Genomic DNA, 20288 nt, shown 5'->3' on the forward strand with positions numbered 1-20288 from the left:
ATCATACTATGCTTTTCTAAGTGCATGTTTTAAGACTTCTTTAATAATAGTTTCCAGCATCTTCCCAGTGACTGATGTTAGGCTAACTGGCCTGTAGTTCCCTGTTTTCTCTCTACCTCCTTTCTTGAAAAGCCGTGTAGCATTTGCCAACTTCCAATCTAACGGGACCATTCCTGAATATAAGGAATTTGGGAAAATCACAGCCAGCGCATCCCCTATCTCTGCAGCTATCTCTTTTAGAACCTTAGGATGTAGGTCATCTGGTCCTGGGGACTTGTCAGATTTTAGTCCCTCAAGTTTCTCCAATACTTTTTGTTGACATATCAATATTCTTAATTTCCTTGATTCACTCAGCAGGTCTGGCAGCATCTGTGGAAAGAGAAGCAGAGTTAACGTTTCGGGTCAGTGACCCTTCTTCGGAACCGTTCCGAAGAAGGGTCACTGACCCGAAACGTTAACTCTGCTTCTCTTTCCACAGATGCTGCCAGACCTGCTGAGTGAATCCAGCATTTCTTGTTTTTGTTTCAGATTTCCAGCATCCGCAGTATTTTGCTTTTATTTCTTAATTTCCTTGCTCTTTTCAGCCCCTAGGTTACTGCCTATTTCTGGTATGGAACTTGTGTCTTCTATTCTGAAGACAGACACAAAATATTTGTTCAATGCCTCTGCCATTTCCTCATTCCCCATGATGATTTCTCCTATCTCTGCCTCTAAGGGACCAAAGTCTACTTCAGCTACTCTCTTTTTATGTACTTATAAAAGCTCTTACAATCTGTTTTTATATTGTTGGCTAGTTTACTCCCATATTCTATTTTTTCCCTTTTTATCAACTTTTTGGTGGCCATCTGCTGGTTTCTAAAACACTCCCAATCCTCAGACTTGCTACTATTTTTTGCAACATTGTAAGCCTCTTCTTTTAGTCTAATGCTCTCTTTAACTTTCTGAGTGAGCCACGGATGGGTCTTTCTGGATGAGTTTTTGTTTTTGAATGGAATGTACTTTTGTTGAACCCTTTGAATTGTTTCTTTAAATGTTTCCCACTGTTCATTGACCACCATACTTTCCAGTCTGTTTACCCAATTAACCTTAGCCAGTTTTCCCTTCATACTTTCGTAATTGGCTTTGTTTAAGTTTAAGGTTCTTGTTTTTGATTGAAATGTGTCACTTTCAAACTTAACATGAGATTCAATGGTATTATGAACAATATTTCCCAGTGGATCTTTACCATGACATTGCTTATTAACCCTGCTTCATTACACAATACGAGATCTAAGATGGCTTTATCCCTGGTTGGTTCTACAACGTATTGCTCCAAGAAACTGTCACAAAAGCATTCTACAAATTCATCTTCTAGACCATTGTTGCCAATTTGATTGTCCCAGTCTATATGCAGATTAAAGTCCACCACAATTAATACATTACCTTTTTTACATGCTCCAACAATTTCCCATTTAAATATCTGTCCTATAATATAACTACTGTTAGGGGGCCTGTAAATTACTACCACCAGTGTTTTCTGACTCCTGCTATTCCTAATTTCCTCCCAAACTGATTCTACTTCATGGTCTTTTGAGGCCCGATCCCTTCTTATTCATGTTCTTATGCCATCCTTTACTATCAGGGCTACCCCTCCTCCTTTGCCATTCTGTCTGTCTGTCTGAAATATAGAATATTTATTTCCCAACCTTGATCTGCTTATAATAAAAGCAAAATACTGCGGATGCTGGAAATCTAAAACAAAAACAAGAACTGCTGGATTCACTCAGCAGGTCTGGCAGCATCTGTGGAAAGAGAAGCAGAGTTAACGTTTCGGGTCAGTGACCCTTCTTCGGAACTGACAAATATTAGAAAAGTCACTGATTATAAACAAGTGAGGTGGGGGTTGGGCAAGAGATAACAAAGGAGAAGGTGCAGATTGGACCAGGCCACATAGCTGACCAAAAGGTCACGGAGCAAAGGCAAACAATATGTTAATGGTGTGTTGAAAGACAAAGCATTAGTACAGATTAGGTGTGAATATACTGAATATTGAACAGCAGCAAGTGCAAACCTGAAGAAAAACAACCTGAAAAAAACAGTGGGTGAGCAAACTGAACAAACTAAGATGAAATGAAATAAATGCAAAAAAAGATTGTAAAAAATGTAAAAAGGAATGTAAAAAAAAAAGAAGGAAGAAAAAATAACTAAAAATGACTAAAAATGAAAGTAAAGTGGGGGGCTGTCATGCTCTGAAATTATTGAACTCAATGTTCAGTCCGGCAGGCTGTAGTGTGCCTAATCGGTAGATGAGATGCTGTTCCTCGAGCTTGCGTTGATGTTCACTGGAACACTGCAGCAATCCCAGGACAGAGATGTGAGCATGAGAGCAGGGGGGAGTGTTGAAATGGCAAGCAACCGGAAGCTCAGGGTCCTGCTTGCGGACTGAGCGGAGATGTTCCGCAAAGCGGTCACCCAGTCTGCGTTTGGTCTCCCCAATGTAGAGGAGACCACACTGTGAGCAGCGAATACAGTATACTACATTGAAAGAAGTACAAGTAAATCGCTGCTTCACCTGAAAGGAGTGTTTGGGACCTGGGATAGTGAGGAGAGAGGAGGTAAATGGGCAGGTATTACACCTCCTGCGATTGCAAGGGAAGGTGCCCTGGGACGGGGACGAGGTGGTGGGGGTAATGGAGGAGTGGACCAGGGTGTCACGGAGGGAACGATCCCTTCGGAATGCTGACAGGGGAAGGGAGGGGAAGATGCGACTGGTAGTGGCATCACGCTGGAGGTGGCGAAAATGGCGGAGGATGATCCTTTGGATATGGAGGCTGGTGGGATGAAAAGTGAGGACAAGGGGAACCCTGTCACGGTTCTGGGAGGGAGGGAGGGGAAGGGGTGAGGGTAGAGGTGCGGGGAATGGGTCGGACACGGTTGAGGGCCCTGTCAACCACAGTGGGGGGAAATCCTCGGTTGAGGAAAAAGGAGGTCATATCAGAAGCACCGTCATGGAAGGTAGCATCATCAGAGCAGATGCGTCGGAGACGGAGAAACTGGGAGAATGGAATGGAGTCCTTACAGGAGGTAGGGTGTGAAGAAGTGTAGTCGAGGTAGCTGTGGGAGTCAATGGGCTTATAATGGATATTGGTAGACAACCTATCCCCAGAGATGGAGACAGAGAAGTCGAGGAAGGGAAGGGAAGTGTCAGAGATGGACCATGTAAAGGTGAGAGAAGGATGGAAATTGGAAGCAAAGTTGATAAAGTTTTCTAGTTCGGGGCGGGAGCAGGAAACGGCACCGATACAGTCATCAATGTACCGGAAAAAGAGTTGGGGGAGGGGGCCTGAGTAGGACTGGAACAAAGAATGCTCGACATATCCCACAAAAAGACAAGCATAACTAGGACCCATGCGGGTACCCATAGCGACACCTTTTACTTGAAGGAAATGCATGGAGTTGAAGGAGAAGTTGTTCAATGTGAGAACAAGTTCAGCCAGACGGAGGAGGGTGTTGGTGGATGGGGACTGGTTGGGCCTCTGTTCCAGGAAGAAGCGGAGAGCCCTCAAACCATCCTGGTGGGGGATGGAGGTGTAGAGCGATTGGACGTCCATAGTGAAGAGGAGGCGGTTGGGACCAGGAAACTGGAAATTGTCAAAATGACGTAGGGCGTCAGAAGAGTCACGGATGTAGGTGGGAAGAGACTGGACCAGCGGAGAAAAGATAGAGTCTAGATCGGAAGAAATGAGTTCAGTGGGGCAGGAGCAGGCTGACACAATGGGTCTGCCGGGACAGTCCCGTTTGTGGATTGATCTCCTTATAACCCTGTCTCGGTAATGGCAATTAGATCGAGATCATTTACCTCTATTCATGCCAATATTTCATCTATCTTATTACAGATGCTTCATGCATTCAGATAAAGGAACATCAAATTCATTTTTTTAACCTCTATTCCCTGCAATGACCTTATTTGCCAATGCACAATTTTTGTTAAACTCTCTGTCCCTTCCTGTCCCATTCTGTTGGGGGTTGCCTACATCATTATCTTGCTCTGATGCCCTGACCTCTCTCTTTGGATTTCTAAATTTCCCGATATCCAAACCCTCCCCTGCCCTCTTTTAGTTTAAAGCCCTGTCCACAGCCCTAGTTATGCGATTGGCCGGGACACTGGTTCAAGCCCGGTTCAAGTGAAGCCCATCCCAAAGGAATAGCTCCCTCTTCTCTGAGTACTGATGCCAGTGCCCCAAGAATCAAAACCCCTGCTTTCCACACCACTCTTTGAGCCACGCATTTAGTTCTCTAATCTGCTTGACCCTGTGCCAATTTGCGCGTGACTCAGGTAACGATCCGGAAATGATTACCTTTGATCTGCGTTTTAGTTTGGACCCTAACTCCTCAAATTCTCCAATCAGAACATCATTTCTGGTTCTTCCTATGTCATTGGTTCCCACATGGACCACGATAACTGGATCCTCCCCCTCCCACTCCAGGTCCTTAATCCTGGTACCAGGTGGGCAACACAGCCATCAGAGCTCCCGGTTGTGGCTACAGAGAACAGTATCTATCCCCGCCCTGACTATACAGTCTCCTATCAGTACCACATTCCTCTTCAATCCCCCTTCTGGAATGGCATCTTTCATCATAGTGCTATGGTCAGTCCACTCATCCACCTTGCAGTCCTTCTTTTCATCCACACAGGTAGTAAGGACTTAATACCTGTTGGGCAAGGTCAGGGGCTGAGGCTCCTCCATCACTATATGCTGATTCCCCTACTTGCCTCACTTGCAGTCACTCCCTCCTGTCGCTGACCATTGGCCATCTCTAATGACCTCCCTGCTCTAAGGGGTGTGATTGCCTCCTGGAACAAAGTGTCCAGGGAACTCTCCCCCTCTCATGCTCTGCAATGTCTGCAACTCAGTCTCCAGCTCAGCAATTCTGAGCTGAAGTCGTGAAAGCTGCAGACACTTGCTGCAGATATGGTTGTCCGGGATTGCAGTGCACTCCACAGTTTCCCACATGCTGCTGTTGCAGCACACCAACGGCCCTGCCATCTTTGTACAATCTCTTGTTAGTCAATTAGTTCATAATTCAAGCTGAAGGAATGGAAAGTTGCACTCATCTACCTTGGAGTCAGAGAAAGAAGACTCACCAACTGCTGGAGGCTGAAAAAGATAGGAAAAGGAGCCTCTCTTTTCCCCCTGTGTACCAAATTCCCACATGCACCAAATTTCCAAATTCACTGGCAAATGCCACACCCAGGCAACTGTCTCTTGCCCAACTGCGTTCCCTCACTGTGTTCGGCTAAGAAATTGGTCTGCTTTATATAAGGATTCTGATGACTCACTAGCTAGCTTAGCTTTCTGCTACAATAATTAACACCTGTTGAACCGAAGTACAATGCAAAGTGGTCAGATGTATTGATGATTATATCAAAATGGAGGAGCATTGGAATTGAGGGAAGCAATTCAAAGATCAACAAATTGGATGGAGTATTTAAGTGGGCAGAAAAATGTTAGATGTAATCTAATGTAGACAAATATAAAGTACTGCGCATGCTAAGCACATCCAACTAATGCAAAGCGTGTGAGTCAATAGAATGTTGAACTACATAGCTAAAATAGTGAAATATAAGATAGAGAACATCATGATCAAACTGTACAGTGTTCTGGACAGACCATACCTTGAGTTCTGGGTTCAGTTCTGGTTGTTGAGATATGGGATATATTCAAGCACATGAGACATTGCAGAGAAGAGCCATGAGGCTAATCTCTGGTTCAGAAGTTTGAGTTATAAGGAAAGACTGGAGGAGGTTGGGCTTTTCAGTTTTTAATAAAAGTGTTTGAGATGTTACGACCAGGTGAGAAAGGTGTGTAGGGGTTCATCTCAGCCTTCATCTGGTCTTACTGTAACAGGGTTTAATTTTAAACACACTGTTTTGAGCTCCCCCTTGGTGAATCCTTGTTCACTGCTTTCCAATTACAGGGCAAAGAAACCAGCACAAACAGGCTTTCTTAGGTTTAAAGAAGAAAAGTTGAAATTTATTAAACTTGAACTTAAACTCTAATTCGGTTGTCGCCTACAGATACACAAAACTCCCATGCTAGCATGCATATGCGATACACACATGCAAATAGAGACAGAAAAGAGTAGAAGAAAAATAAAATGGAAAAGTTTGAGGCAATATCTGAAGAGTTTTTGTTACGGTTCTTTGAGCTCACTGTAGAGTTCTTGATTGTAGGTAGATCTTGCTTTTCGTTGGGACCCAGTATTCTTCCTAAACCTTTATCGCTGTAGGAGACTTTTCTCTCTTGGGGTTCATGTGTCTTCAGTGGATTCAGAGGCTTGTGAGAAAGAGATGGAAGCAGACAGGAGAGATCTTCTCAGTCCAGGAGCAAATAGTCTTTCTGAGTTCAAACTGTTTGTACAATTCCGAAAACCCCAGGTTGCCAAGCAGGTTAGTCATGTGACTAACTGGTCTGACCACATCTTGGCTCTGTGGATTGTATCATCTTAGCAGGGCCTTGAATCCTCCTCTTACACACAATACCTGGTGATCAAGGTCCATTGTGGGTTGAATATGTCAGGGAATGGTCCTTTGTCCTTCCAATCACTGTCTGTTAATATGCAAATGTCTTTTCCAGCCACGCCTGATCTGTTAAACAAGTCTTGTCTTCACTCCATTAACAGTTTAAAGTCAATGTTCATGACAAAATGCGCACAGTGGCGCAGTGGTTAGCACCGCAGCCTCACAGCTCCAGGGACCCGGGTTCAATTCCGGGTACTGCCTGTGTGGAGTTTGCAAGTTCTCCCTGTGTCTGCGTGGGTTTTCTCCGGGTGCTCCGGTTTCCTCCCACAAGCCAAAAGACTTGCAGGTTGATAGGTAAATTGGCCATTATAAATTGTCACTAGTATAGGTAGGTGGTAGGGAAATATAGGGATAGGTGGGGATGTTTGTTGGGAATATGGGATTAGTGTAGGATTAGTATAAATGGGTGGTTGATGTTCGGCACAGACTCGGTGGGCCGAAGGGCCTGTTTCAGTGCTGTATCTCTAATCTAAAAAAAAAAAAAAAAAAAAAAATTAATGTGCCTCATTCTTGGCAGGTGGGGGCCTAGCATGAGAGATAGTTAAGGATGTGGAAGGGGTAAATCTGGAATCTGACTTTAAATTAAATTGAGAGTAAACAAGGGTATACATGTTCAAACAAAAAAGGCAAATTTAGTAGCTATCAGGAAATTCTTTGCTGCAAAGACTGATCAACACAGGACTTGCAAGTTCAGTAGTGGAGGAAAACCCTCTGGAATCACATGAGGAATAATTGGATATTGAAATAGTGTCCTTCTGGATGGATAAATTCTGGAGCCAATAGAGTGGTACTGTTGATCCAAGAGCAGTTGGAGAAATAGGGAATGATCCAGTATCCATTGGAAGAGTGGACAAGGAACCATTTGAGGCTAATCTAAGGGGTGAGCGGAGGATCAGAGTTTGATCAGGAAAACATTGAGGGCACAGAGTGAAATTTGGAAGCAAAGTGCAGTGCAAAAGCAAGCAGGAAAGGGAAGAACAGTGGTGCAGTGGAGGAGAGCAGTGTTCAGGACTCGACGCAGCAGAAAATTAAAGCCCAAAAACTGGTGGACTAGTGGATTTCAGTCCCAGCCTGAACCCAAGAAGTAACATCAGATTTTAAAAAGCAGGTTACCTTTAAGTAGCGGTGGTCCAGTAGAAGAGCAGAGTTTCTACAGTAGAGAAGTCCAAAACATTTTATTTTTATTTATTTTTTATTTAGAGATGCACTGAAACAGGCCCTTCGGCCCACCGAGTCTGTGCCGACCATCAACCACCCATTTATACTAATCCTACACTAATCCCATATTCCTACCACATCCCCATCTGGCCCTATATTTCCCTACCACCTACCTATACTAGGGGCAATTTATAATGGCCAATTTACCTATCAACCTGCAAGTCTTTGGCATGTGGGAGGAAACCCACGCAGACGCAGGGAGAACTTGCAAACTCCACACAGGCAGTACCCAGAATTGAACCCGGGTCGCTGGAGCTGTGAGGCTGCGGTGCTAACCACTGCGCCACTGTGCCGCCCCATTGGGGATATCAGAGTCCTGGCGATGAAAGTAGAATCAAGGGGAAGGATGGAACAGCAGGGTCTGGAATGCGCAATGTACTCCAGGACTGTTGGGATGTTATAATAAAAAATACTATAAAATGCAAACTGTAATCATAGCCAGAAGAAGCACATAGGTGCCAGGCTGCCAGTGAAAATGCAGGGGGAGAAATTTGTCTTGAGCGTGAGCGCCAAACAATAGAGAATCGGCAGCCGGTTTTACATTCTGTCTAATTTTCATTTCTATTGAAGTCTCTTGACGCCTGGCTCAGGGGTTCTCATCTAGGGGAGAAGATTTCAAGGAATATGCCAAAGTCACTAGCAACTGAACAGGAACAAGCCTGCAGAGAAGTTCCTTGGCCAAATAGAACCTCTCGGCCTCCAGGTCATTCCCTTGTCTGGGGACACATGTCCAAATCACAGTCTAAGAATTGGAGAACAGGATAGGTATCCGGAGCCTACACATTCTTGGATGGGAGATGGGAGACGAGGACCTGCTAGAGAGAGAGAGAGGGGTGAGGGAGGATGGCGGGAGGTGCCCAGCAGCAGTAGTAGCAGCAGCAAGCAGCCTGGCTCCTCGCTCTGCCGATGCAATGCAACAGTTGCACTGTTGAGAACCTGAGCAACAGAGCGGAGCAGACGTCCCCAGCAATAAGTGAAAGGTGAGTATTGGGAGCTGGCAGCAATTGAAACATAACTGAACCGGTTCTTTGCGAGGGTACATCGTTGCATTGGAAATCAGACTGTTTAGTATTAGTCTCAGAGCTCCTTTCCTTTCCCTACCTCTGTTTACCTGCTCGAACACTGGATACAAATGTAGCTATTCCAACTCTTGGATCAGAAAAGGGACGTGATTGTTAAAGTCCACATGATAGAGTATGGACACTTTGGAGGGAAAAATGAAGTAAATAGGTGGAATTTTGTGCCTTTTTAAAAATAAATCGAGGAGCGAGACCATTTCCAGGTCCTGACCCTGCGCTGGCTGTCAGGGTGCCCGCCTGGGAGGTTTTCTCGGCGGCCAATTAAGAGGCTGTCTCCGGGACTGCCATCCAATTAAGGAAAGCAGGCGGGTTCCTGAGGCTGCAGGCCCTATCAGAGGGCCTGCACTTTGAAAAGATGGCAGCCCCACTAGTAGAGGTGGGCGCAGGCACTGCAGGACGAGGACTGTGAGGGTGCCTCCATCTTGAGGCATCCTCTGAAGAAGTTATACTCTTTTAAAAGAAAATAAACTTTGATCACAGCTACCAGGCCGTCCCTGTGGAGGGGAAACCCTCCACAAGCTGGCCTCCAGCCACAGCTGTGGTCTGCTGATCAATGCTGCGGTGGTGGCGGTTTAGAACAGGAGGCCTCGCGAACCTCTCAAGCCAGCCACCAGCAAGCCACCTTCAGGCTGCCGGGTGGGTAGCCTCTGCTGCTAATGGCCCACCTCCAGGAAGAATACTTGGGCGGTAACGCGTTGGTCCACTACCCAACGTTAATATTTCTGATTTCCTACCTGTCCTGCCTTCAACCCGGGAGACCAGGAAGATTCTGCCCAGTACGGATGTTTCTAGCTCATGTGTCCACGAATCTTGGTCCCTGGCCTCCCGCAGCGCCAACACAAGACAAGATGACACAGCAGCAGGGGCTAGAAAGCTAAATGGACAGGAGGAACCAGTCTGACCACTGGTAGCCTCATCTAGACATTCAAATGAGCAAAGTGTGTAAGGCAGTGTAGAGATTGCAGCATTGATTGACTCATTCAATGTGTGTCGAACTGAATAAATAGGGAGCAGCGAGGAGGAAGAGGTAAAACAGCAAGAAAGAGCAGGGAAAATGACATGAGATAGTTGGTTATCAGAATAAATTTTTAAAAATGTCTCCAATAGTTCCTTTCTCTCTGCTGTATGAAAAATAATCCTTTGAGCTATAGACCATTCACTCCATCAGTCTTCTTGAACCCTTTGCCTCTGTCTCCTTCACCCACCCTCACTTCTGACAACAAGTACGAAGAGGTCACTAAGATTGAGCCCATCCATTCAGCTGCGTCTGTTACTTCCCTCCCTTCCCCTAGCAGCTATAAAAATACTTCCTGCAGGACGTCTGGAATTTTTAGAACGCGGTGGGGGTTTGGGGGGGGGGGGGCAGTGGTGAGGTGGGGAGTCTCAGAAGCAAAAGGGTTGAGAACCCCTGACTTGGCTAACCCACCAGCTTGATGGCTCACTACACTTTTGTAAAACAAACAAGACAGAAGTGCTTGTGGCTTTTCCTGTAGACTTGATCTGGACTGATCTTGTAATATTCAAATGTTCTGTAAATCAATATATCAGTAGTCTCTGCTAAAACTTGTTATGGCACTGAAATTAATTTATATAGATAATACCAAGCAATGTTCTGCATTATTGTCCTTGAAATACATCATCATGCTGCAGTACACAATGCATTAGTTGCAGATGAAAAAGGTTTTAGTCTTCCATCTTGACCCCGTAATTCTGCAGACATCACACTGCTGAAAGTGCCTGATTTGATTCTTAGCTTGTACATTTAATAGGAGGGCCCAGTTCTATTCCATCTTTAAACTGTGATATGACTTGATGGCTGTTTCCCCCTGCCTCCTGCTGTAATTGTATGACGATAGTTTTGGGGCATGCAGCAACTGCAACTTGCTTGAATGCCATTGCTTACGGCAGACAACTTGATGAACCAAACTTTGTACTTTTGTTCTTTGTGAGATAATCAAGATGATTGGTGTGTCTTTACTTTGTGGTTTAATATGTGGATATCCCTGCTTGTTAATGAAAAGCAGTTTGTGTTTCGCATTTATACCTCTCTTATTTGTTCAGGGTATAGCAAGCTTATTTTTGATGCAGCAATGCATCTGTGCTCATGCACCCCTGAAAAGGTTAATGAATGACATTGAACAGCGATCTGCATTGTTGATATTTCTGCTCCCAACCTGAGGACTCCTCTTCCTTTGTTGAAATGTGTGAAAATGGAATGCCTTGGATTAATTGTCCTCTTTTGTGCAATGTTGGGCATGTATGATGGAGAGGACACAATGCAGCTGACATGGAGTTGGAGAGTGGGAAAAATATGAGTCTAGAAGATGGGAAAAATATATATAGAGACCACAGCAACAGTTTACTGAGAGAACTCCCAACCACTTGTCATAGAGCCATAGAGAGATACAGCACCGCAACAGGCCCTTCGGCCCACCAAGCCCGTGCGGACCATCAACCACCCATTTATACTAATCCTACATTAATCCCATATTCCCTACCACATCCCCACCTTCCCTCAATTCTCCTACCACCTACCTACACTAGGGGCAATTTGCAATGGCCAATTTACCTATCAACCTGCAAGTCTTTGGCTGTGGGAGGAAACTGGAGCACCCAGTGAAAACCCACGCGTTCACAGGGAGAACTTGCAAACTCCACACAGGCAGTACCCAGAACCGAACCCGGGTTGCTGGAGCTGTGAGGCTGCAGTGCTAACCACTGCACCACCCTTTGTTTATACCTTTAATATTTTGTAGCTAGCTGTTCCCCTCCCCCACCACCACCACCATTTATGGCTGTAGCAATGAACAATGAAATGAGGCTTTTGTTGTAATTATCTTAACTATTGTCATCTAAGAATACTGACAGTGAAATTTTCTTCAACGTTAATAACATGATGTATATGTGCAGTCACTTTTGTGCGGAAACCTGACTAAGTTTGAATTGCTTGTTTTATTTACTTAAAACAATCAGATTGTGACTTTGATCAAAAGACAAAATTTGTTTCCTTGATTAACAGCAGTTTGTTTGGTAAACTGGTTTGTAAATGCAGTGTTAATGCCATCCAGCAGATTCAACTTTGTATTTGTGATTAGCTTTCTATAAAATAGTTAGAATACAAAGATAGGAGCTTTGTAATCAGAGGTTCAGTATCAGTTCAGATTTGGGTAGTGTCGTAGGTGCAACCATCTTCAGCTGCTTCATCAAAGTGCCTTCCATTCATCATAAGGTCAGAAGTGGGAATGTTCGCTGATGATTGCACAGTGCTCAGTTCCATTCACAACTCCTTAGGTAATGATGCAGTCTGTCCCACATGCAGTAAGACCTGGACAACAAGGGCCAGGCACTGACCATCTCCAACAAGAGCAACTCCTCTTGTCATTCAGTGGCAGGACCATTATTAAATCCCCCACTGTCAATGTCCTGGAGGTTAGTATTGGCCAGAAACTTAATTGGATGAGCCACGTAAATAATATGACTACAAGAACAGATCAGAGGCTGTGTATTCTGTGGTGAGTGACTAAACCTCTGACTCCCCAAAGCCTTTCGACAATCTATAAGGCACTAGGGAGTGCAATGGAATACTTCCCACATGCCTGGATGAGTGCAGCTCCAACAACACTCAAGAAACTTGACATCATCCAGAACAAAGTATTCCACTTGTCGGCACCCCATCCACCGCCTTTTAGACATTCACTCCCTCCACCACCAGTGCACTGTGGCTGTAGTGTGTACCATTCACAACATGCACTGCATCAACTCGCCGAGGCTTCTTTGACAACACCATCCAAACCTGCAACCTCTTCCAACTAGAAGGACAAGGGCAGCAGGTGTATGGGAATAGCTCCAAGTCACACACCTTCCTGACTTAGAAATACATCACTGTTTCTTACTGATTTTACTTTCAATTGGTTTCGATGGAGAGTAAACTCAAACGAGGTAGATAGCCTGGGTCATGTCGTTATCAAAAAGGAGGAGGTGTTGGGTGTCTTGCAAAGCATTAAAGTAGATAAGTCTCCAGGGCCTGATGGGATCTACCCCAGAATACTGAAGGAGGCAAGGGAAGAAATTGCTGGGGCCTTGACAGAAATCTTTGTATCCTCATTGGCTACAGGTGAGGTCCCAGAGGACTGGAGAATAGCCAATGTTGTTCCTTTGTTTAACAAGGGTAGCAAGGATACTCCAGGAAATCGGGACAGGATTTACTCCCATTTGGAAACAAACAAACTTATTAGCGAGAGGCAGCATGGTTTTGTGAAGGGGAGGTCGTGTCTCACTAACTTGATTGAGTTTTTTGAGGAAGTGACGAAGATGATTGATGAAGGAAGGGCAGTGGATGTTATCTATATGGACTTCAGTAAAGCCTTTGACAAGGTCCCTCATGGCAGACTGGTACAAAAGGTGAAGTCACATGGGATCAGAGGTGAGCTGGCAAGATGGATACAGAACTGGCTCAGTCATAGAAGACAGAGGGTAGCAGTGGAAGGGTGCTTTTCTGAATGGAGGGCTGTGACTAGTGGTGTTCGCAGGGATCAAAGCTGGGACCTTTGCTGTTTGTAGTATATATAAATGATTTGGAGGAAAATGTATCTGGTCTGATTAGTAAGTTTGCGGACGACACAAAGGTTGGTGGAGTTGAGGATAATGATGAGGATTGTCAGAGGATACAGCAGGATATAGTTCGGTTGGAGACTTGGGTGAAGAAATGGCAGATGGAGTTTAATCCGGACAAATGTGAGGTAATGCATTTTGGAAGGTCTAATGCAGGTGGGAAGTGTACAGTAAATGGCAGAACCCTTAGGAGTATTGACAGGCAGAGAGATCTGGGCGTACAGGTCCACAGGTCACTGAAAGTGGCAAAGCAGGTGGATAAGGTAGTCAAGAAGGCATACGGCATGCTTGCCTTCATCAGTCAGTGCATAGAGTATAAAAATTGGCAAGTCATGCTGCAGCTGTACAGAACTTTAGTTAGGCCACACTTGGAATATTGCGTGCAATTCTGGTCGTCACACTACCAGAAGGACGTGGAGGCTTTGGAGAGGGTACAGAAGAGGTTTACCAGGATGTTGCCTGGTCTGGAGGGCATTAGCTATGAGGTGAGGTTGGATAAATTTGGATTGTTTTCACTGGAACGACGGAGGTGGAGGGGCGACATGATAGAGGTTTACAAAGTTATGAGTGGCATGGACAGAGTGGATAGTCAGAAGCTTTTTCCCAGGGTGGAAGAGTCAGTTACTAGGGGACGTAGGTTTATGGTGCGAGCGGCACTGTTTAAAGGGGATGTGCGAGGCAAGTTCTTTACACAGAGGGTGGCGAGTGCCTGGAACTTGCTGCCGGGGAGGTGGTGGAAGCAGGTACGATAGCGACATTTAAGAGGCATCTTGACAAATACATGAATAGGATAGGAATAGAGGGATATGGTCCCCAGAAGTGCAGAAGGTGTTAGTTTAGGCAGGCATCAAGATCGGCGCAGGCTTGGAGGGCCGAATGACCTGTTCCTGTGCTGTACTGTTCTTTGTTCTTTGTTTGAGGTGTGAAACGTGCATCCGACTGGATGGACTATTTATTGGATTCTGTCCTGTTTGTCACTGTTATAAGGTTAATTCTAAGATTTACTTAAAGAAAAGATTGCACAAGGTTTTTGATAGTCTGATTATCTCTGACATCTTGGGTGTTAATTGGTTTCTTTCTGCAGCATTCCGATTGGATTGGATGCTTTCTTTTGCAGGTTGGAGTTGGGGGGTGTGAAGGTTTCTAACCATTTAATTCAAATATCATTTTAATATTCTGAGAACCTGTTCAAAGTAATTAAACAGGTGATGAACAGCTGTATCTAATGTGAAGATGTGTCCGGTCTGAGAGGGGCAGGGCCCATGATTCTTTATAGAGCATTTGACAAAATCTCGAGCCAGGTACCTCCAATTGTGGGACTTATATTTAGCTGTCTATGTTTAGTTCTCCAAACTCAGTCTTGTAGCAGAAAATACTGGATGTTTCAAGTATAAAACCTTTCCTCAGAATTATTTTGCTTTTTGTTCAGGGACAGTCTTGTGTTGATGGGTAGGGCAGCAGATATGTATTAGTTTTAACATTTCAAGGAGATTAATATTGGTCTGTAATTACTGTAAATGTAATGTTTGCAGTAAGTACTGCCCTTTTGCCTGCTTTGTTTTTAATTTAACAGCTTATAGCCTGTTCCATGGTTTAACAGTATTTATTCTTCTGTCTGCCAGATGTCTATGAAATCACCTGCATCATATGTTCTATTCCACTGAACTGGAGTGCAGTGATAATGGCTCTTTGTCTGACCCTTGCATCTTGCTACATTTGCCTGGATATTGGGCAGATAAAGGTGTGCTCTTGCAGGGGTCGAAGGGCTGCTTATAGAAGTGACCAGTGATATTGATCACACATCCTGTGTAAAATGCAAAAGAGTACCTTATAGTTTTCTATCAAAAGCTATGGGGAGAGAGCAGGGCAGAGGGATTATTTTTGAATTTGTACAGCGAAGGACAAACGGATGTCATGGGCCAAGTCACCACCTCTTGTGCAACTTCTGTGGTTTTATTCACAAGATGTAGGTCTGTGTTTTCAGTATTTCATCTTATACTATAGGAAAGATTGAAATGTGAGTTGTATTAATCAACAGCTTTTCCTTACTGTGGCTGTACAAAGAGCGTCTGGGGACATCAGACCTATAGAGGAACAGCAAGATGAAACTCCTGTGGCTTTTCTAACAGGAGGGAGTATGACCTTTGATCCTTTCCACTGAGATATGACAAACTTTGGCATTTTATTTCTGAATGTGAAAATGTCATCGCTTGTTATTCTGGTGGCTCTTCAGTACCTTTTTGGGGAAGCAGTGCTTATGAAAAAGGTTAGAATTATACCTTGGCTTTGCTTTTGCCACCTGATTTAGTCTCAACACTGTGTTATCACATTGTTCTCTTTGTGGCTTTGCATCAGCATCTGGTTGGCAATGAGCAGTGCCTCCATTAACAGTGTGTGTATGGTTCCTGTCTAAGGTGTAGCAATACTGATACTTTTATGAAGTGATTCTATGCCTATTGTCACGCAATCAAAGGAGAAGTTAAAAGCAGCTGTCGTAACCATGAATTAATATTTTTGAAAACTGCCATCACCATTTAGTTGAAGTAATGCCAGTTCCAGCCTGTTAATAGGTTATAATTTGGTCTGAATTATTTGTGTTAAATGGATCAGTGCAACCATTACTGCATGGAGTAGCCTGTAATACTTTCTCAAGGCAACAAATCGATTTTATTACTGTTGCAGTTTGCCAATACAATAAGGCATGTTGTACTGTAACCTTATATGGGAATACACTACTGGAAAAAATTCTTGCATTTCTAGATCTCATTTTAAAAATGCACAGCTATTGGGTAAGATTCACCATCCAAAGAGAGAGTGCTCACCTTAAGTGTTAGAGTTCCCATTGTCCAGTGACCTAGTTAAGAACTGATACTGGACTGAATCCTACAGAGCTTATCCTCACAGAATCATTACACTGCAGAAGGAGGCCATTAGGCTCATCGTGTCCGCACTGGCTCTCCAGAAGAGCAATTCCCTCAATTCCATTCCCCCGCCTTCTCCCCATAACCCTGCACATTCTTCCTTTTCATCTCACTGTCTAATTCCCTTTAGAATGCTTCAATTGAATCTGCCTCCACCATGTTCTCAGGCAGTGCATTCCAGACCTTAACCACCCGTTGCGTGATAAAGTTTTTCCACATGTCACATTTGCTTCTCTTACCAAATACCTTAAATCTGTGCCCTTTTGTTCTCAATCCTTTCACAAGTGGGAACAGTTTCTCTCTATCTACTCTGTCCAGATCCCTCATGATTTTGAATACCTCTATCAAATCACCTCTCAGCCTTCTCTTCTCCAAGGAAAACAGTCCTAGCTTCTCCAATCTATCTTCACAACTGAAATTCCTCATCCCTGGAACCATTCTCGTGAATCTTTTCTGTACTCTCTCCAATGCCCTCACATCTTTCCTAAAGTGCGGTGCCCGGAACTGGCTGAAATTCCTCATCCCTGGAACCATTCTCGTGAATCTTTTCTGTACTCTCTCCAATGCCCTCACATCTTTCCTAAAGTGCGGTGCCCGGAACTGGAAGCAATACTCCAGCTGAGGCCAAACTAGTGTCTGACTTCAGACTAGAGCAAAGCGACAGAGTCCAACTCTGTTTTATTCTGGAGTGCATTCAAGTCCAGTGTTGCACTACATTTTTTTGCACACTAATGCTGCAGTTCTAAGTAGAAGAGATCTTGGAAGGTTCTGCAGTCTTTCTGCAAATTAGAGACTAGCCAGAGTGTCCTGAACTCTGAACTCTATGTTGAACATTTAAGAATTGTTCTAAATTTGATTCCAGGTCAGTGTATTGTAGTTTGATCTGAAGAGAAGAGGATGAATATGATTCTAAGTGAGTAACAATTGGAATCATTCCTGGAAGTTCAAGATGAAACATTTAATGAAGCCTAGATTGTATATCAGTAATCTGCCCAGGGGTGTCCCCTTTGAAAGACAAGGGTGGCGCAGAGATTAGGTTTGGCATGAGCATTTAAGAAGCTGTTGGGGAAGTCAAAATCTGAAAAGATAGAAGAAATATTTGTTTTTGTTAAAATGGGTTTGTAGCAGTGTGGAAAGTGTTATGGATCGTGTTGAAGCTGAAGCACAGTTTTTGGCAGCATTACGGAAAGTCCTCATCAGAGAACTCCTCTTTGCTGATGATGCTGCTTTAACATCTCACACTGAAGAGTGCCTGCAGAGTCTCATCGACTGGTTTGCGTCTGCCTGCAATGAATTTGGCCTAACCATCAGCCTCAAGAAAACGAACATCATGGGGCAGGATGTCAGAAATGCTCCATCCATCAATATTGGCGACCACGCTCTGGAAGTGGTTCAAGAGTTCACCTACCTAGGCTCAACTATCACCAGTAACCTGTCTCTAGATGCAGAAATCAACAAGCGCATGGGTAAGGCTTCCACTGCTATGTCCAGACTGGCCAAGAGAGTGTGGGAAAATGGCGCACTGACACGGAACACAAAAGTCCGAGTGTATCAGGCCTGTGTCCTCAGTACCTTGCTCTACGGCAGCGAGGCCTGGACAACGTATGCCAGCCAAGAGCGACGTCTCAATTCATTCCATCTTCGCTGCCTTCGGAGAATACTTGGCATCAGGTGGCAGGACTATATCTCCAACACAGAAGTCCTTGAAGCGGCCAACACCCCCAGCTTATACACACTACTGAGTCAGCGGCGCTTAAGATGGCTTGGCCATGTGAGCCGCATGGAAGATGGCAGGATCCCCAAAGACACATTGTACAGCGAGCTCGCCACTGGTATCAGACCCACCGGCCGTCCATGTCTCCGCTATAAAGACGTCTGCAAACGCGACATGAAATCGTGTGACATTGATCACAAGTCGTGGGAGTCAGTTGCCAGCATTCGCCAGAGCTGGCGGGCAGCCATAAAGACAGGGCTAAATTGTGGCGAGTCGAAGAGACTTAGTAGTTGGCAGGAAAAAAGACAGAGGCGCAAGGGGAGAGCCAACTGTGCAACAGCCCCGACAAACAAATTTCTCTGCAGCACCTGTGGAAGAGCCTGTCACTCCAGAATTGGCCTTTATAGCCACTCCAGGCGCTGCTTCACAAACCACTGACCACCTCCAGGCGCGTATCCATTGTCTCTCGAGATAAGGAGGCCCAAAAGAAAAGAAAAGAAGACCTAGCAGTAAGAATTTTATCTTGCATATAGAGAAGGATATACTGGTTTTTAAAAAAGCATTATCTGTCTCTTGCACAGTTTTCTTTACATAGTATGGTGTCTGACCCTCCCTTTGGTTTTTGTATACATTAGGTCAGAATTATTTTTCATTTAGTTAAGCCCTATTTACATTCCTTCATTACTGCTGGGAGAACCTCGAGATGGACCTTTAATATAATTAAACAGAAGCAGAAGTAATGCCTACAATGGATATACAAATCTCTGAAAGTGGTTCATTAGCCTAAATCTTATTTTGCTTATCGTAGTAGCAGAATTCTTGATGTAACTGGGTGCAGCTAATTCAAATGGCTTCTCAATTAATTTATTCTTGGGTGAACTGCTGCCCATTCTGTCGCTTCACTCGAGTGGTGATTCGTCCAGGAACCTTTCATCCCATTATCATCACTTCAGGTGGCTTTTGTAACTTGGTATCCCTGTGCTGCTGTTTCACCAGTACCTGCAGTGGAGCAGTTCCAGTATTTTTCAGCATACTCTGTCTTCATGCTGTAAAACTTAACTTGCGCAGCCTTGAGAGCTCTTGAAGCACAGTAAAGATAATAAGTAACCAAGCAGGTCCTCAGAACTTTTACATCTTGGGTGAAATTGATTTCGGTATCCTACAGGGCTATCCTTAATTGCAGTGCACAAACATCCACAAAATTGATGCAGCTTGCTCCACATATATCATTCTTCCGTGATTGCACACCTTCTGTACTCTGTAGTGTTCTCTAGGGATTTGAGACTGTGGGCATTCTCAAGCACTGCTTCTTTCCGTTAATAACTGACTGAGTTTGTCCAGCATTATCTATAATAAAATTGGCATTGTTTCGAAAGCTCAGTCAGTTACCATTCAATCAAACATCTCATTCCATTGTCTGGTCTGTAACTTTAATACATAAATTCCTTTTCTATCAATTTTCACTGTTTTTCCAGGACATTTAATAGACTTTGTATTCAACTTAATTCTAGTTATTCAAACAGATTGGAACAGACAGTTACAATTCAGATTTTGTTTGAATACTTTAAATCATGTTCAAAGCAAAAGGACAATTTATATAAGCAGATGCAGGCTTCTTATGAACTAAAATGTCAGAAAGATAGTGACTTGAGTGTGTTCAGAAGTTTTCTGTTACAATATGCCCTAGAACCAACAAATGGACATGCCATATTATAAAATGAGTACTGAACCAGATTTAGATAACAGCCTAACGGTGCATAAATATGTATCTAATAGCAATCATAATATGATTGAGTTCAATGCAATGTTTGAAAGAGGGAAACATGAAACAGCTACTAAGATTCCAGATTTAAGTAAGGCTGACTTTAATGCAATGAGACAGACTGTCCACAGTAAACTGGGAAATCTGTTAATGGGTAAAATGACAGAAGATCAGTGGGAGGTGTTCAATAAAGAAATACCCCGAAAGGGCAAGAGCTCTACTTGTCAAAAAAAAATTCAAGGATGACTGAAGAGGTGAGAGACAACATAAAACTAAAAGAAAAAGCATTGAAAAATGCAAAAAACAACACAGATTCTGGCGAAAGGGGGAGGGTTGCAAAGAACAGCAAAAGTGACAAAACAGATAGTAAGAGCTACAGTTTTTGTCCAACATAGGGGGCTGGTGAGCAAATTTTGGAAAG

This window comes from Heterodontus francisci, chromosome 17 (genome assembly GCF_036365525.1).
Source record: "Heterodontus francisci isolate sHetFra1 chromosome 17, sHetFra1.hap1, whole genome shotgun sequence".
Lineage (NCBI taxonomy): Eukaryota > Metazoa > Chordata > Chondrichthyes > Heterodontiformes > Heterodontidae > Heterodontus > Heterodontus francisci.